Source organism: Columba livia, chromosome 8 (genome assembly GCF_036013475.1).
Source record: "Columba livia isolate bColLiv1 breed racing homer chromosome 8, bColLiv1.pat.W.v2, whole genome shotgun sequence".
Taxonomy (NCBI): Eukaryota; Metazoa; Chordata; class Aves; order Columbiformes; family Columbidae; genus Columba; species Columba livia.
In genome coordinates this window covers 12,210,079-12,226,505 of record NC_088609.1, presented here as the reverse complement: position 1 = coordinate 12,226,505, position 16,427 = coordinate 12,210,079, and the positions used below count along the sequence as shown (strand labels likewise).

The following is a 16,427-nucleotide window of genomic DNA, read 5'->3' as shown; positions in this document are numbered from 1 at the left end:
GACCACGTCTGTCTGCTGGCAGAATTTAGAACATCTTTATGCATACAGAGCACTGTGATGAGCACTTATAATGTCAGGCTGTCATTCACACAGCATGATGCAACATGACATAGCTCAGTCACAAACCCTATTGTGACACAAATTTAGAAGTAGGGCTGGATGAAGATATGTAATTCTGGCACAGGAATTATTTTAATATTCTGAAGTTTGTTTTCATTCTGATTTGGAAGGAAAAGGAGATCTAGAAGGTTTGAAAAGTTATCAAACAATTTGGATAAGTTTCTAATTAAAATTCCACTTGGCTGCATAATACAGTGACAGGAACTTGGAAGTCCCATATGAATGGGAGTCTTTGGGCTCAGAAGCTGATACTCTCAGGCTCAATGCTTCCCATATGTACATAAGGCCCAGAGCTGCAGCAACCTGCCCGATGGGCTGTCAGGTTGCCCATCGGCTTGGACTCCTATGGCTCCTCCACTCCATATTCCACCAGCTACCAAGTTTGCTCAGATCCTCACAAAATGAAGTGTCCAAATAACTTTCTGGGAAATTGACATCTGCCCAGGCAGGAGCACGAGACTTGACACCTATGATCTCCCTCACCTGAGGCATCCATATTTATGTCCAGGAACAGAACTACACAATTTCATTAAAATTGTTGGTGTGATCTAAAGCACATCCAAGAGTGGGAGAATTTCTATTGCCTTCAGTTGCCTTTGGGCCAGCAGGCATCTACAACACCTTGCAGGATTTACTACACATTGCAAAATTAATTGCAATAGTAATAAATTGCCCACAAAACCTTATCTCAGAAGTACTGACTTATCCAGCAGGGTTATTCACTAGTCAGGTTGAGATTTTTCTCTTCCAGTAGCTGAATGAGGCAGATTATTTGATTCAGTGTGGGTATAGAAAGAGCCAAGGCAATTCTAGGGCTTTGTGTGTAAAACCTTCAAACCAGGGCTCAAGAACAGAGTCACACTGCCCCTGCTATAACATTCAACAACTGTCTTTGCTTGACAAAGCACTAACAAAAATGATGGAGAATGTGGCAAAGAACAAACATCAGGCAATTATTGGAACGATTTCTGCAGAGGCAGGTCACTGGATTTAATGGCCTGGTAGGCTCTTTCCATCTGTAGCTCCCACCTTTCATAGTGGCACAAGGGAGAGGTTTTGTTAACTTGCCACTTATCTGCTCCTTTGCATCATCAGGAATGCGTTTGTGTGTGTACTTTAATAAACATTAATGCCTTTATGGTCATGTCCCTCCCAAGTATCTCTGAATATATTTGTCCCAAGAAAGGCAGGTAACAGTTAAGGCAGAACAGGCCTTTTTTATAGTACTTCCTCAGGTAAAAAATAGCATATGATCTCAAGGTCTTGCTTCTGTCCACAAGTGACACACAAATAATGAAGATATAGTGTTGATTTAAGTGAACTTCTATTTCCACAGGCTATGGTCCCCTTTTGGAAACACACAAACAAGAAGTCCATTCTTATCTACCACTATGCTACTACATCTTCCACTTACTATTATAGCTCTGCCTATATATTTCATTATATTTCACATAGATCAACAATCCTAGGTGTACTCCTATCGCTTATCAGACCCGTATGTATTTATTTTCAATTCTTTAGCTTGCAGTCTGAAACAGGATCAAATTCCTTGTTGCTACAAATCACTGCAGCCACCCTAAGAAAACAAGCCAATTCAAAGAGGTCTGTTTTATATAGTTTGTCACAAACACACAAATTTTATCTATTTTGGTTGTTTTTTTTGCCTGAGGTATCCTGGCATCCAGGTAACCCAGACTTCCAGATTAGGCTGATGAGGCAAACAGGCTACAGATCTTTACCTGTTTAATCACGAGAGGCATCACTCTCTCCGCAACTGCTTACAGTAAATAATCGGTACAGCTCTCCTTAATTTTCGCTGTGTGAATTGGCCTCTAATGCCGACATTCCTTCTGCCTAAACACACTTTCTCCCTTTATTTTCTTTGTTATGCTTTTTGCCATTTGTATTTTCTGGGTCACACTACACTCCATTGCATCTTTTGAGCAAAGCACTAAAAGAACTTCTATAATATCCCTGCAAGAAATAGACCCATTTCATTCATCAGCTCTACTCACGTTCAATTGTTCCGTTTTGAATGGCTGGAATACATCTGAAGGCATAAAACCACATTGTTTCATACACATAGGAAAGTCAGTGATGATGAGTAGATCTCAGCTTGCATTGGAAATACAGTACCTCTCTAACAAGTTGTCAATCTCAATTAAGACATCAACATGTCAAACTAAGAAGGTAGTGCTGCACAGCCTATTGTTGAACTGCATGTCAGGTGAAATAAGCACTAATTATACACTTAGCCAAATATGTCTGTTCAATACTACTTCAAAACTAAGGTCACTGAGTTATTGTGAAGTGGTAGTTTACACTATTTTGGATCCCACCAAATGGCAGGTGGCCACAGAAATATGCAACTCAGCATGTTCTGCTTGGTCCCCACAGCTGTGCTGCCAATCAGTTAAGGATGGCTGCAAGTAAATGCTAATTAGCTTCTGTTGATCTGCATATTCCAGCAGCCTCCCAGGATTCCCATTTTGATACGCAAGATTGCCAGTTGGGTATGTGATTGAATTAAGAACCAGAAAAGATTTTATCTTCCATGCAGGAAAATGTGGGTCTGAATCCCCAGCAGAGGCTGTTATCACTCTGATTTATGTTTGGCAGTGCCTGTCACTGGAGTGGTGGCAAAGGCTCAGTGCTAGAGGGTGCTACCTCCCTTCTTTTGAAGGAGAAAGAGCCTCCTTGTTGAGAGCAGACACTCACCATCTGGGGTCCGACTCACTCCCGGCTTTTACATTTGCAAGGCCTCCGCATGTCTGCTTCCCCACCCAGGGTCCAGCAGATGCTCTTCTGTAGGTTGACTGGTCCTCAAAAAATAGAATATTAGAGGCAGGGAAAAAAAAGGGGGGGGGGAGGGTGGGCCCAGAAAATTAATGAGCAGAAAGATTTGGAGTTGTTGGGGATTGTTTGGCACTGGTAGGGTTGCAAGAGGCAGTAAGAAAAGAGATTTACCAAGGTTGTCAATAGCCCATTAATAGTTGGCTGGTTAAGTTGGCAAGGACTGTTTAAGAAAGAAATGGCTGAAAAGTTGCACTTTTGGGAGCATTGTGTTTAGATTTTGCACCTGTACTTCATAAGGGATAAAAATATGATCTCATTACATAAACATTACAATAACAATTTTCAGAAATTTTCCTTGGCTCTGCCATTAGTGAAGAGTGGTTCCCTGTAGCGAGGAAACGGTATTTCTCAGAAACTTCTCACTGCATATGATAGAAAAATAAAATTTGTCTTCTCTCTGTGATTTTCTTCTTTATGGCCTGATCAGATATTGGAAGAAAAGTGATTATTAAATTATCACACTAAGTTTCTGTAGGCTGTTATCGTTTCTGACTTTAAAATAAGTCAAAAAAGGTTGGTAGACACATGAAACACTGTATGGTGCCTTAAATTGCTGGGAAACTGTTCTTCCTTAAGGATTTCAAGTTTTTATTTTCAAAATGATGTCATTCTCCCATTCATAAAGCTTGTCAGCACTCTGCTGTAAACGAGACACCTAAGCACAGGAGCAATAATCCAGTTCCGTAGAGTTTATAGAAGAAATGAATTGAGAATATTTCCCTACAAATTTCAGTAGCATATTCAAGATACAATATCCTGAAAACAGGATTACAACTGCTGTTTCAAAAGGTACTTGTGTACTGTATCGTAGTTGAAAACATCATCCTCTTCTAAATGCCATAAAAAAAAATAAACGGATTAAGATACAACACTTAAATGTGCCCCAAATATTTTCAAATTTGCTGTTTCTGTAGTCACAATGAATAAAATGAAAAAGTGAGGGAAACGTGTTTAGAAGTAAGACATGAGTGCTAGGAATTCCAAGTCAAACAAAATTTGCTACATCCTCTATTCCACGTGCATGTAATAAGTTCAAAGGGAGTTTTGGGCCTAATCATGAGAATAACCTACAAATATATATATATATATATACACACACACGTGTATACATATGTTTTTATACATATCTGTGAGATGAAAACCAAGCTTCCATATGGGGAGAAACAGAGAAAGAGAGTCTTATGTATGATTGCATCAGCTGATAATTTATCCTAGGGACACAAAATACAACTTATGTTTTGGTGTGTCAAAGGGATAGTTTTAAGAAAGTGGAATTATTTATAAATGAAACTGAGCACTATTAAAGCCTGGTATGCCCATGCTTTTAGCCAGGTCACTTTTTAATAGGGTCTACATTCTCACCAGATCTGTGGCCTCAATTCAACAAGGCAATGAAGCACATGTTTAACTTTAAGCATCCTTAAAGTCAATGAGACTTGTATGCTTTGTGGAATTAGGGCCTTAGGTTTCCCAAGGTATTAAAAGAATACATCATATTTCTCTTTATTATGTAAACTGCACGGGCCAGACAGTTTGGGAGGTGTTTTAAGTTTTTGCAGTGACATTGCAAGTGTCAAAGTCAAGAGCAAGCCTAAATTTTGTCCTGCAGATGCTGAAGGTCAGAGTTGCTCTGTGCTGTCCTGGAAGCATCAGACAAAATGGGTCACTTGAGCACAAGTATCTTCAGGTGGTAGTAGTCTGAAACCAAAAACACATGCTCAGCTCAGAGTATTCAAAATATGTATCTTTCTCCTCTAATACATATGGGCAAGAGTACTTTCATGCCCTAACATATTGCACAAGCCCCAAGAAACTAGGAAAGTAACACTGGAAAAGCACAAGCAAGAAAAATCTCACTAAAAGTGCAGTTGAATCTATTTGTATAGTTTTATCACTTTACCCTTGACACACTTCATAAGAAGGTTTTGAATTGCTCTGTGGCCCATTTGTCCAAAACAGACCAAGCACTTCATAGTCTGTGAAGGAGCAGTACAGTGCAACGCAACACACATTTAAAAAAATGACTTCTTTTTAACATACACGTGACAGATGAGGTATAGGTGATAAAAGGTAATAAAAAGTACTTGCGATGGACACGCTATGAAACTCATGACAATTCTTCATTTTTAACACTAAATCTACGTACAGAGAACTGATAAGCTTAGGCTATTATATTTTGGAATAAGTGATCTAATAATCAACTCTTCCACATCAAATGAACTGCTAAAATAGTGGTGGAATCTGTTTTGCAGAAGAACTAAACAGAGAAAAAAATATATTTGAACAATATATCAATGTATCATTCCTTACATCAAAACAGTATAAGTTGTTTCTCCACATATCTCTTAACACTCACACTTTGGTTTTGGCTGTAAATGCGTGGATTCCCCTAACAAGCAGAAACTCTTGTTAGCTAACCCCACAAAAACAAATCTGAGAAAGAGACAGGGCAGATATCAAGAAAATAACTTCCCATAATAAGAATTATTAACTCTTGAACCTGTCTTTCATAAGAAATAAGTTTCTTTTTTTGAGCTCTTACAGCAGGGTTCATTTAACTGTAGGACAAAGTTGCCTTAGCAGTGAGGACTGAATAGACGACACAGACTCCTGTGTATGAGCAGTCCTTGTGATGGAAACACTGACTACTGAAAACAGAATAACAACTAGAAAGGAAAAGCCTTAAAATAACAGCATAAATCTGAAAAATCTCAACCAAACCATATCCAAGCTAAAAACCTATTCAAATTAATTTCTTAGGAGGCTGGACTAGACAACATTCAAGCAGGAACCTGCTTCATTTTACAGATTTGAAGTTAAATGCTTCCTTTTCTTGGTTTCAGGGTGACTGAACTAAAAGATGGGGCTGCAAAGGCACTGGGAGTGCCTTCCTGTGGTGGCTTCATTATCTCCAGAGCTCTACACAAGCAACACATGATGTCTGCTCTTGTCAAAGTGACCAGAAATTGGGCTTTTGACAGCAAGTCAAACAAATAAATACCGATTTGCACCAAAACATATGTTGTAATCTTTCTTTTTTATAAAATTTTACCTTTTCACAGACATTGCCCCTTAAAACTGACCAGTTGAGACCCCAGATTCTCTGAACTTTGAAAACTTGTAGGAAGTTTAGTCCACAGCCACAGATCTCTCAATGAGAACAATAAGGGAGGACACTGCTGACAGCCAGAGTGTAAAACTCCCATTCTTTCCTTAAACACAAAAATGATGAAAACATTTATTATGAAACATATTTTCCATTACTGTATTGTAGAATGTAAACAAGTTCTTATGACATATGGGGCCATGTGTTTCCTTAAAGAGGTGTTATGTATGTCAGAAGCAGCATATGTACCGTGTGATACAGCTACCACCATGGTAAGCATTTGTTATTGCCTAGTGAACAGGTGCATAAAATCCCCATGTAAACAGATGTCATAGCTGCACTGACATCTCTTACTCACATCTACTCCTCTAGGAAAATCAGGGGGTTTGTTTCCCCCTTGGGTGTTTAATGTGGATGGCCTAGACTTGCATATCTGCATCTTCCTGTTTTCACTTATCTCCTTCTTGATTGCACAGCAGCTTTTAGATAGGAAAAAATGCCCAAGGAAGTGTTTTCTGTACGAGACTCCATGATAATGCTCTTTCCAGAAGTCTCCATAAAGACACTGTTGATGTGTACATCCAGTTTCATAAAGGAACTAACTCAATACAAAGAGTCCTGAAAGGCACAGCCAGATTATCTCTTGATTTTCCTCTTAGCCCTTGAAAGACAACTTTTCCCCACACACACAAAAAAAAAATACAACATCCAAAACTCACGGGCAATTCAAGTGTAGCCCACTAGAAAAACTCAAAACATATGGAAACACTGGAAGAATGTATGACCTCCACTCTTCGAGGTCTCAACTGGCAAGGAAATGCTCACAGGAGGACCAGTATGACCAGGTGGGACACAGAAGATCTCACCTGGAGACTCTGCATGGTCAGGAATCCCTGCAGATGGAGCCAAACCAAACCCTCTGCTCATGCAAGAAAACTGTCTTTCCCCATCAGAGATCTTGGAGTTACCTGCCAGTCACATGAGCTCCCAGTGCCATTAGTTTTATATTACTTACAGATCACAACCCTTAATTATCAGGTTGCCGTGGCAAGAACAACATAGAAGCTTGCAGAGCCATTTGTACTAATTCTCTGAACTCTTTAAAAGACCCCTGAGTAACATAAAGAGTAAATATAAATATGACATTTCCTATTGTCAAACATAGGCGCTCAAATTAGGCAAAAAGTCTCCAAAGCCAAGTGTGATAGAGTTTCACACAAACATGTAGGAGCCTATGTGGCAGATCCGGCTCTTTCCTTTTCTCACTCCTTTAAACAGAGATATTTGCCAGAACTCTTCAATGTAAGCCAGGGCTGTGGCTCTCTGCTGTTCTCAGTCAGATTTGTGCTTGTCCTTGCCTGGTACATATTAAAATAATAATTTTTCTTTCCTTTCACCCTTCCAGAGCAAAGTAGTCTGGTTTTGCTCACACACTAAATTTTTAATGCATTTTTCATTTCAAATTCCTCTAGCACTGTTTCTGTGGTTCTCCTTGCCTTCTTTACTTCCCCACTCCACTCAGCTATGGTTTGTTACACAAAAAAAAAAAAAAGCCATTCTTACAAAGTTATGAAAAAAAAGACAGTTATATTATCATCATTAATCTGGTCAAAAGCCCACTGGAGACAAGTCTATTCTGTGCATCTATTTCAACAGACTCCCTCAAAAGTCTCTCAGCATATACAGAACCACAGAATCATATAGGTTGGAAAATACTTTTAAGATCATCAAGTCCAACCATTAACCTAACACTGCCAAGTCCACCACCAACCCATGTCCCTAAGAACCTCATCTAAGCATCTTTTACACACCTCCAGTGATGGTGACTCCACCACTGCCCCGAGCAGCCCGTTCCAATGCCTGACAACCCTTCCTGGGAACAAATTTTTCCTAATAGCCAATCTAACCCCATCAGCGCAACTTGAGGTCATTTCCTCTCATCCTATGACTTGTTACTTGGGAGAAGAGACCAACCCCCTCCATGCTACAACCTCCTTTCAGGTAGTTGTAGACAGCAAGGTATCCTCTCAGCCTTCTTCCCTCCAGGCTAAAAACACCCAGGTCCCTCAGCTACTTGCCATCACACTTGTGCTCCTGTCCCTTCCTCAGCTTTGTTCCCTTCTCTGAACTCACTCCAGCACCTCAAGGGCTTTCTTGTAGTGTGGGGCCCAAAACTGAACACAGAATTCAAGTATTCTAAAACAACAAACACCTGAGGCTCAAGGTGGGACAGAGTAGCAGAGAACAAATTTTCCTAATGACTTCTGCCCCTGCAGAAGGCATCAAAACTTTATCAACTAAGCCACATACTCAGAGATGCCAGGAATTAACAAGTTGCTCCCACACACCTGCACAAGGCATTAACCAATCACATACACATTGTGAGCCTGGATATATCAACGTAAAATACATTAGCACCCCACCATCCACAGAGACCTCGGTGGGATCCTATAATGCACCCACATGGGCAAGAGATGCTGCCCTGCCACCTGCTCTCAGCTTGGGGCCTAAACTGTGCTGGGGGAAAAGGGGATGGCAGTACCCTTGGACAGGCACAGACTGCAGGCTTTGCAACAATCCTCCCACCTCCACCAAGTCCTGCATCTCCTACAGTGACACTGCCCAGGTGATCACATCAGCCAGCCCAGAGCACTACCAGCTTGCTTCTCCTTTTTCATTTTATACTCATATACAGTCATAGTGCTGGAAAAAAAAATCTTGCAAAAAGATGCCAAGAATTTATGAAAGCTAAACTGAAAGGATTTAAAACACACAGATCAAAAGACTGCCCTTTTCAGAGTGGTAGCTCAGCACATGGAAGACAGTTTCATGTCCTTGCACTGCGAGAAATGTTCTTACCCGCTCCCAATCAAGTTATTTCATCACACCAGTCCCAATCTGTAAGTGCAGTAACAGCACTTGTAAGGGGTGGTGCATGGTGCTGCATGGTTGGCATCAACTCCACAGCCAGACAGAACACATTGCTGCTTGGGTTGCACATGTTGAGCTTGAGGTGGCAGAAAACTTTTCCCTGGCCAGAGGGTTCTGATCCAGCCCCAGACAACTCCCTTTGGTCACCTCTCATATCTGGAAACATCTCTGATTTATTTTCAAGGACTGACCTGATCTGACACGGCTGAGCAAGAGATCAGCTGAGATGACAGCCTGGAGCCAGTGATACCGCTGCAGGCTGTAGCAGGATCCGTAGTATACCCTGGGATCGGGGAAGCCTCCTTCTTTATCCCCTGTTCCCTTGCATTTCCTTTCCAAGACACTAAGCACTGCTGCTGCAGAGAGAAAACACAGTCTGCTGTGTTACAGTGGTATTTACATTTCAATTATTTAAATAGCATTAAGAGATGCTCTACAGCCACTTCCCAAGGAAGTTTTCCCCAGTCCTTATTTCTGAGAAAAGTTACTCTTCAAGTCTGAGCCCAAATGAGAAAAATAACCATCTCATCTATACAGCTTCAATCTCTGTTCTCATTCTCTGATCACTGAAGTATGAACAAAGCCATACATGATACCAGAAAATTCATACTATTTTAAGACAGTACTTTTTAGATTCATATCAAATACAAAATCTAAAATTAATAATAAAAACTCCCCTCTGTGCTACCTCTTTGAATTTGCAAATCTTCCTCAACTATCCTGGTTTCTCCAAGAACATCTTAATTGTAAAAAATAAATTCCTCCATTATTTGTGTCAGGAAAAAATCTTTGGAAAAAAATTAGTGGCTGGAACAAACGAAGGGATTCATGCCAAGATCTGTTTTCCATCCCTCCTCTCAACCAGTGATAAGCAGCACGGTTGGGACAGGCACAGGGACTTTTATCATAATGTTCAGTTAAATACTAAGGTAGTACAAAGGAGAAAAGACATTATTTCAGAGAGGAGTCAAATAATTTCTGGTCACAGCATTGACTCAATTTTTACACTTTAAAATAGGCATAATGTAATTGCAAACTTCTATCAGAGTTACTAAAGAAAAATGGCTAAATTAATTCTATGCATCTTTTTGGATCCTAGAATGGGAGCTTTTAGGACAGGGATCTTGTTTGCACTGGTTACTTGTATTATACCTCTGATCACCCCTTAGGGTCTTTAAGGAAGACACAGTAGAAGTAATAACAAAAGTACAACTGAATAAGCAGACAATCTGCAAACCGTTTTGCCATTATAAAGCAAAAAGCAAATGGGATAAATAGCAGAATGCATTAGATACTGTAGAGTTCATAAACTACAATGACTGAGAAAGATGGAAGGATGGAAAGCCAGATACCCCCCCGATATTTGAGAGCTGGTTTTCTCAGGGGAATCAAAGTTATTATGATATATGCTAAATTGTGTTGTATCACCCAACGTCTATTAAAATGTAGTTTTAGGGACCATATTTTATTTTCCTTTGTCATTGCTGGTGTTTGTTTTCGTAAAGCCTTGCCACATAATGCCACTACTGATCAGGGTCCCTCAAGGAACTCAATTCTTCTAATCTATATTTGCTCTGGTTATTCATTTGTGAAGACATATTTCAGCCTTTCAGTTTGCAGCACATATTGCATTTCACATGGCATGAGAAGCAAAAATGTATTATTTTATTATTTGGAGCGGGTAGAGCGGGGAGAGGAAGGAGGTGTCTTATTTCCCCCCTTCCCATCTCCACTGTTCAAGCTAGTAATTTCTTCTTCAGCGTTACAGTGAGGTTTTGCTGTGTTGCCACAGTTTGTAGCCTGGTAAGGCTGAGACCACAGCGCAGACTGCTGAGAGCTTCCCAACCACAGCCTGACTTCACCACACTTCTCCCAAACAATGAATGAACCCATATCTCAATATTTCACAGTACCAACGTTACCCAATTAGTTTTGACTGAGGTACATTGATAGAAAACTGGAGAAAACGTGTTCCACTTCAGTTTTTTGATAGCTGACTTGCACCTCATGCTGTGATGAAGTGCTGGATGCTGATGGGCATAAAATCAAACAGTGCAGAGGTAAAGCTGCCTGACAGTTTAAAAAAAAAAAAAAGGCAAGAGAAATAAAAGAGAAATAAGAGACCCTTCATTTCTAAGGACTTCCGTGTCTTATCTCTGCAGAAGATTGCTACAGCTAGCTCAGTTATTACTTTCCTGGGATGTCTTGTTCGCTTCCACCAGACGGAAGTAATATAAAATTATGTAAATCAGCTTTCTTGAAGTAAAGAATCATGGACCAGTCAATAATGTTTATGCATTAAGAAAGGGCAGCTCCTCCTGGAAGAAATAACACAGGGAGCCGATCATAAGTAAACATTTCTAAACAGACAAAGGGCTGGTCCCTGCAGCACAATATATTAACATATTTCCACATAATTAGTTTGTTTTCCACTTGAAATCAGAAAACGATTCGACATTGCATTCTATGCCTCAGGATGGTGCATACAGTACAATTCTCATGTGCAGGTTCATATGTTGAATAATTAGTAAGAATTAATCTGTTGAAATTAAAGTTTGGAATATTATAGAACTCATGAATAGTGCATGGAACAATCAAGTAAATTAAACCAGAAACAGAATTTAAGAAGCCAGACAATAGCAGATGACTGCTGGCAATCTGTTTTTTAATCAGTGAGTTACAAGCCAGAGGGATGAATATTGTTACTGGCTTTGGAAAACAGTGTAAAACTGTAGCAGGCACAAGAAAGAAGACTTAAAGTCAGCACATTTTTATTATATTTGTTAAAGAAGGGCACTTCAACAAGACCTGCTAACTTAGACATGTATGTGCTCTCCCAGATGCTCAGAATGGAAAAGATTTTACTTCTGAAAGATCCTGTACTTCTGGTCTGCACTGCAAGTGCACCAAGGATTTCTGAGAGCTCCAGCTCTGTACATTTTAAAGTTCTATTTGCCTACCTGGAGCCCAAAAGGTGTAAGTTGTGGGTTTTTTTTTTTAGTTTCTTTATAAGTAACAATTGACTTGCTATATATTTCATGCAGTGTAAGTCCAGTATAGCGATTTCTCATTTTAAGAATTCAGAACAGTAATCCCTTAATTCAATTTTATTTTAAATCAATCTAATCGTTATTAAGTTGTTGGGGTTTGGGATTTTTTGCTTTACTGTAAAGAAAACACTGGTCATGTCTTAAGAATAAAAAAAAAAAAAGAAAAATGAGAGCAATCAGAAATCCCACGAAGACGAGGTTGATTCATGCTGAAACGTATATATTTTTCTCTTGAAGAGCTTTGAATCTACATGCACACTTGACTTTTTCTGTTGTGTGTGATCCTGTTAAATTGGAAGAGGTTTCCAGATCTATTTGAAAACTGGCCACTACAGTTAGCTGAAACTTCAATCTTGAAAATGAATGAATGGAGCTGGTCCAGTACATTGGCTCTGGACCAGTCTTTAAAATACAGCAGAACAATGAATAACTTGAATTCACAGCCAGCTGGTATCATAGTTGGGCAGTGAAAGTGTCAAAATATTAGTGACTTTTTTACATTTGTCAAAATCATTGCCAATATGGGAAGCATGGGCAGCTTGCAAATGTGAATCTTACACCAAAATAGTTTTAAAATCTTGCCTTAAGAATGTGAATGCAGTTCTTGGTTTTATAACGCTATCAAGAGAAAAGCAGAAGAGAATAAAATATCTTTTACTTAGAAGACAAAAGCTATTATTGATTTATCATCAAATATCAACTACTAATGTGGTTGAGTGGTGCTATATGCCCTGCAGCAATAATGGATCAAACAGCATTTCTATGCCATATTTTCTGGAGTATAACAAGTACATTCAGTCATTTCTAGAATGCAGTATGTAAAGTCTCCATGCAGAATAAGTATAAAATTTATATCTGTATATACATAGACATACATAATGTAAAGGAGAAGGAAACAGAGTTTGGCCATGTTTCAGTTACAGGAGAGAAAAAGAAAAATAAACATATGTTAGTGGTGTCTGACACATCTTTCTGCTCCAATAATTTTAAAAATGTTTGGTTTATTTTTAAAACAAAATTTTGCTGGCATTTGCTGGATGCTGCAGTTGAGATAATTTCACTGTTTTTGAAAGAAAAAAACCACCTACATGACCAAGTTACTCCACTGCAGCAGAACAGAAAGTGACTGTACTTATGCACTGAGCTTATTCTCCAGCAAGATGCTTGTTGGGATTTTTAGGGCCTACTCTCAGATTGCTGTGTACTTTCTCACCCTGACACAGAACTGTTCAGGTATCAGGATTTCAAAGGGGCTTCATGATTATCCTTCTCCTGATGATGTTCATGGCAGCCTAGAAACATTCAAACCAAGACACATCTACCATTGAATATAACAGATTTTCACTCAAAGTTGAGGAGATCTGAATCCCCTGACTATTTATTGATGACTTCTAAAGGCCTGATGTGCAAAATATGTAAACAATTAACTCTTGCGACCAGTTATATTAGCATCCAGGGAAGCAATCACTGAGCTAATGAACTTAGGAACTGCACCACTCTATCACACACAGCCAGATCTGTGGAAGGACAGTGCAAAACTCCCACGGATGCATTTGAGTCACAAATCAAAGCGTAACTTCTATAAGAACAGGAGGTAGCTCCTATTAAAAAAGACTCATTTCAAAAGTGAACAAATTATACAGATGTACACTGCTTCTGAAAAGATTAACTGCAGAGATAAAGAGCAGCTTTCTACTCTCTGCACCTAATATTCTTCCCACCTGCCTAGGAATTCATTAGTTAAGTGAATAATCTCTTTATGTTCCTTTATTAGTTTTATACTGAGGAACAGGAACCTCTGCTATTTTCCCCTGCCTTTCTGCGATACTGTTGTTTCAGCTAAGTAAGGTTTGAGCTGGAAAGTTTCCCTAAGATTTTCATTTCTCATCTTGTCTAATGCAAAGTAAAGAGTATGCCAAGTGCCACTGACCTTAACTCTCCTGAATCAAAAATATCTGATGTGATATATAGAAAACTTTGATGTGTAGATATGCTAATCAGCAGAGAAATGTCAAATTTGCATACATTTCAAGTGACCCAACAATATTTACCTTAGAGCTAAGTTTCATATTTTTCTGACAATTGCAGCATTGAACAAGTGACTCATTTAGCATATCTAAGCAGCATTATGTCACAGGGATTTACCTCAGAGTTGTTTGAAAGCATCAAAAAGATGAACATCACTGTCTGAAATTAACAACAAGCCTAATTTGATTTGACAAATGATGTTGATTTAGATAGGGTCACTAGCTATTGAAGATGCGGAGGACAAATAGTGCCTTGAAGCCTTGATAAAACTGAATATTTAAACAGTTCATTATGCAAATTTGCCCTCTACCTGTCAGTAGCGACTAAAGTGTAGGGTTAGAGTGCTGAAGAGGCTCTGTGCTAAGGAGACAACTAGTATACATGTACCTGGCTCTTCTTAAAAAAACAACTCCTTAGACATTTATAAGGTGGATGCGTATGAGCATCATCCTCCCCAGGATTGACAGTGACAAAACAGACAAAGTCTTGATTCCTAAAACTTTTGGTGTCAGTGCAGAAAACTTTACCAAGAGCGCAGGTAGTTGTGGACAAGTGCCTACTGCATATTCAAAGCCTCAATCTCCAACCCTTTCTCATGAGATGCACATCCTGGGAGCCGAGTTACTTCCATAAATGTGGCTGCTGCTCAGGGTGAGGATGCTGGACCTGAAGGTTCTGGTTGCTTTACAACCATGTGCAACATCTACACCTGTGTCTTTACCACCACTGGGCCAACTGTTACCCATTAGAAGCAGAAAGATACAATTCTGTCCAAGATAAGCCCTTAGGTTTTGAAAAAATTACCTTGAGATATTATTGCCTACTCAGGCTTTAACTCTCAAGAGTCCATGCTAAAAAGCTGAGCATATTTGATTGCACTAACTTTGCAGTTTTAGACAGCTGAGAACACAAATTGCACCATAGAAAGGAAACACACAGTAACACAGAATTTGAACTCGGAATGGATATTTAAGTGTTCAGAAGAGTTAACAATATTTACACCTTCCAAATCTGATGCACTAATAAGTAATGATTCTGAAAATAACTTAACCTATGTAACTGCAACTCCTTAAAGGGTTGTTTTGGTTTGTTTTTTTGCTGTATACACACTCCCTGTGGTTTTTCGACATTTTTAGACATTCAGTTTACCAACACACTGCATGACCACAGGCCAGCATCATTTAAAATGGTCCATAGCACACTGTGTCTGGTTATGTTATGCTTTACAAGTTGATTTTTGCAAGACACTTTCCACCGTGTTTTTGTCTGAGCTCAGAAAAGCCCACCAGTGTAAGCCAGGCTGAATTTTTATGCAATGTGTTTAGAGAAGTGTACGAAAATGTCAGTTTAAGTATTGGCAAGTAGATAATATTGGAAGAGCAGGCAGAAGCTATTTAATTAAAGAAGTATGTGCAAGCAACAAGAATAAAAAGAGCAGGTAAAAGAATATCTACTCAAATCAGATCCCAGGAAAGCTTTGCACCGAGTGAGCTCTGCCTGTGCAGCTCAGTTGTGTTATCGCTGCAGAGGGGCTGCACCCACACAGACCTATAGCCAGAAGCCCTGGCAATGTCAGTGGACAGGCCAGCCAAGCCAGACCTGGCTCATCAGCAGAGAAATTGCCATTTCTCAGAGCCCTGTGCATGAACACAGAGTCCTCACTGAGAGATGGGATTTCTCGGGGCCATGGAAGCAGGGAAATGTTTATACCACACGTGGCAGACTCAGGCTAAAGTATATGGCAGTACACTGTGTAGACTTCCCAGCTCAGGAGCTCATTAGCACTCATGAATCTAAGCCAAAAGCATCATAAATCTTTTCCCTTTCATGCTTATATCATACAATCTTATTGACTCGTTTACAGACGTTTTTGTAGTACCTTTTTTTTTCTTTGTCCAGGTTATCCCATCTCCCCCTCGCTGGTCAGACTAATTGCAAGATGACTGTATTTACCATTTCACCGGATCTGAGCAAACATCCCTTGTGAGCAACCCTGATTTGTTTATAAACTACTCTCTTAACTCTGCTGAGCTTGGAAGTTCTTGGCTAATTGCACTCATGTCCATGAAATGGGAGAAACCCAAGTCTGAAATACATGGAAACAATTAGGGCAGCAAAAACAAATCAAAACAAACAAAAAAAAGGCTTTCCCTGTAAAGAGATGTCCATGCCAAGATATCCTACCTAGAGCAACTGGCATGTGGTACGTTTGCAGATGGATCCACGGTAGGATCTAGCCACTTATATTTAGCATGCAGTGTTACTTGTTTTAGCCAGCCAACAATAGGTGGGAGCTGGAAGGAGAACCCATCACTTTTGTACAGAACTGCACCAGT

The 16,427-nt window shown here is 39.6% G+C and overlaps 1 long non-coding RNA gene across 1 annotated transcript in view; it reads right to left on the bottom strand.

Annotated features, from left to right (window-relative positions):
* LOC135580100 (uncharacterized) overlaps positions 1–16,427 on the bottom strand; it is a 33,702-nt gene that overhangs the window by 4,938 nt on the left and 12,337 nt on the right. Inside the window, exon 2 of the long non-coding RNA XR_010474265.1 lies at positions 9,205–9,369. This is a non-coding gene — a long non-coding RNA (uncharacterized LOC135580100). The remainder of the gene's footprint in view (positions 1–9,204; positions 9,370–16,427) is intronic.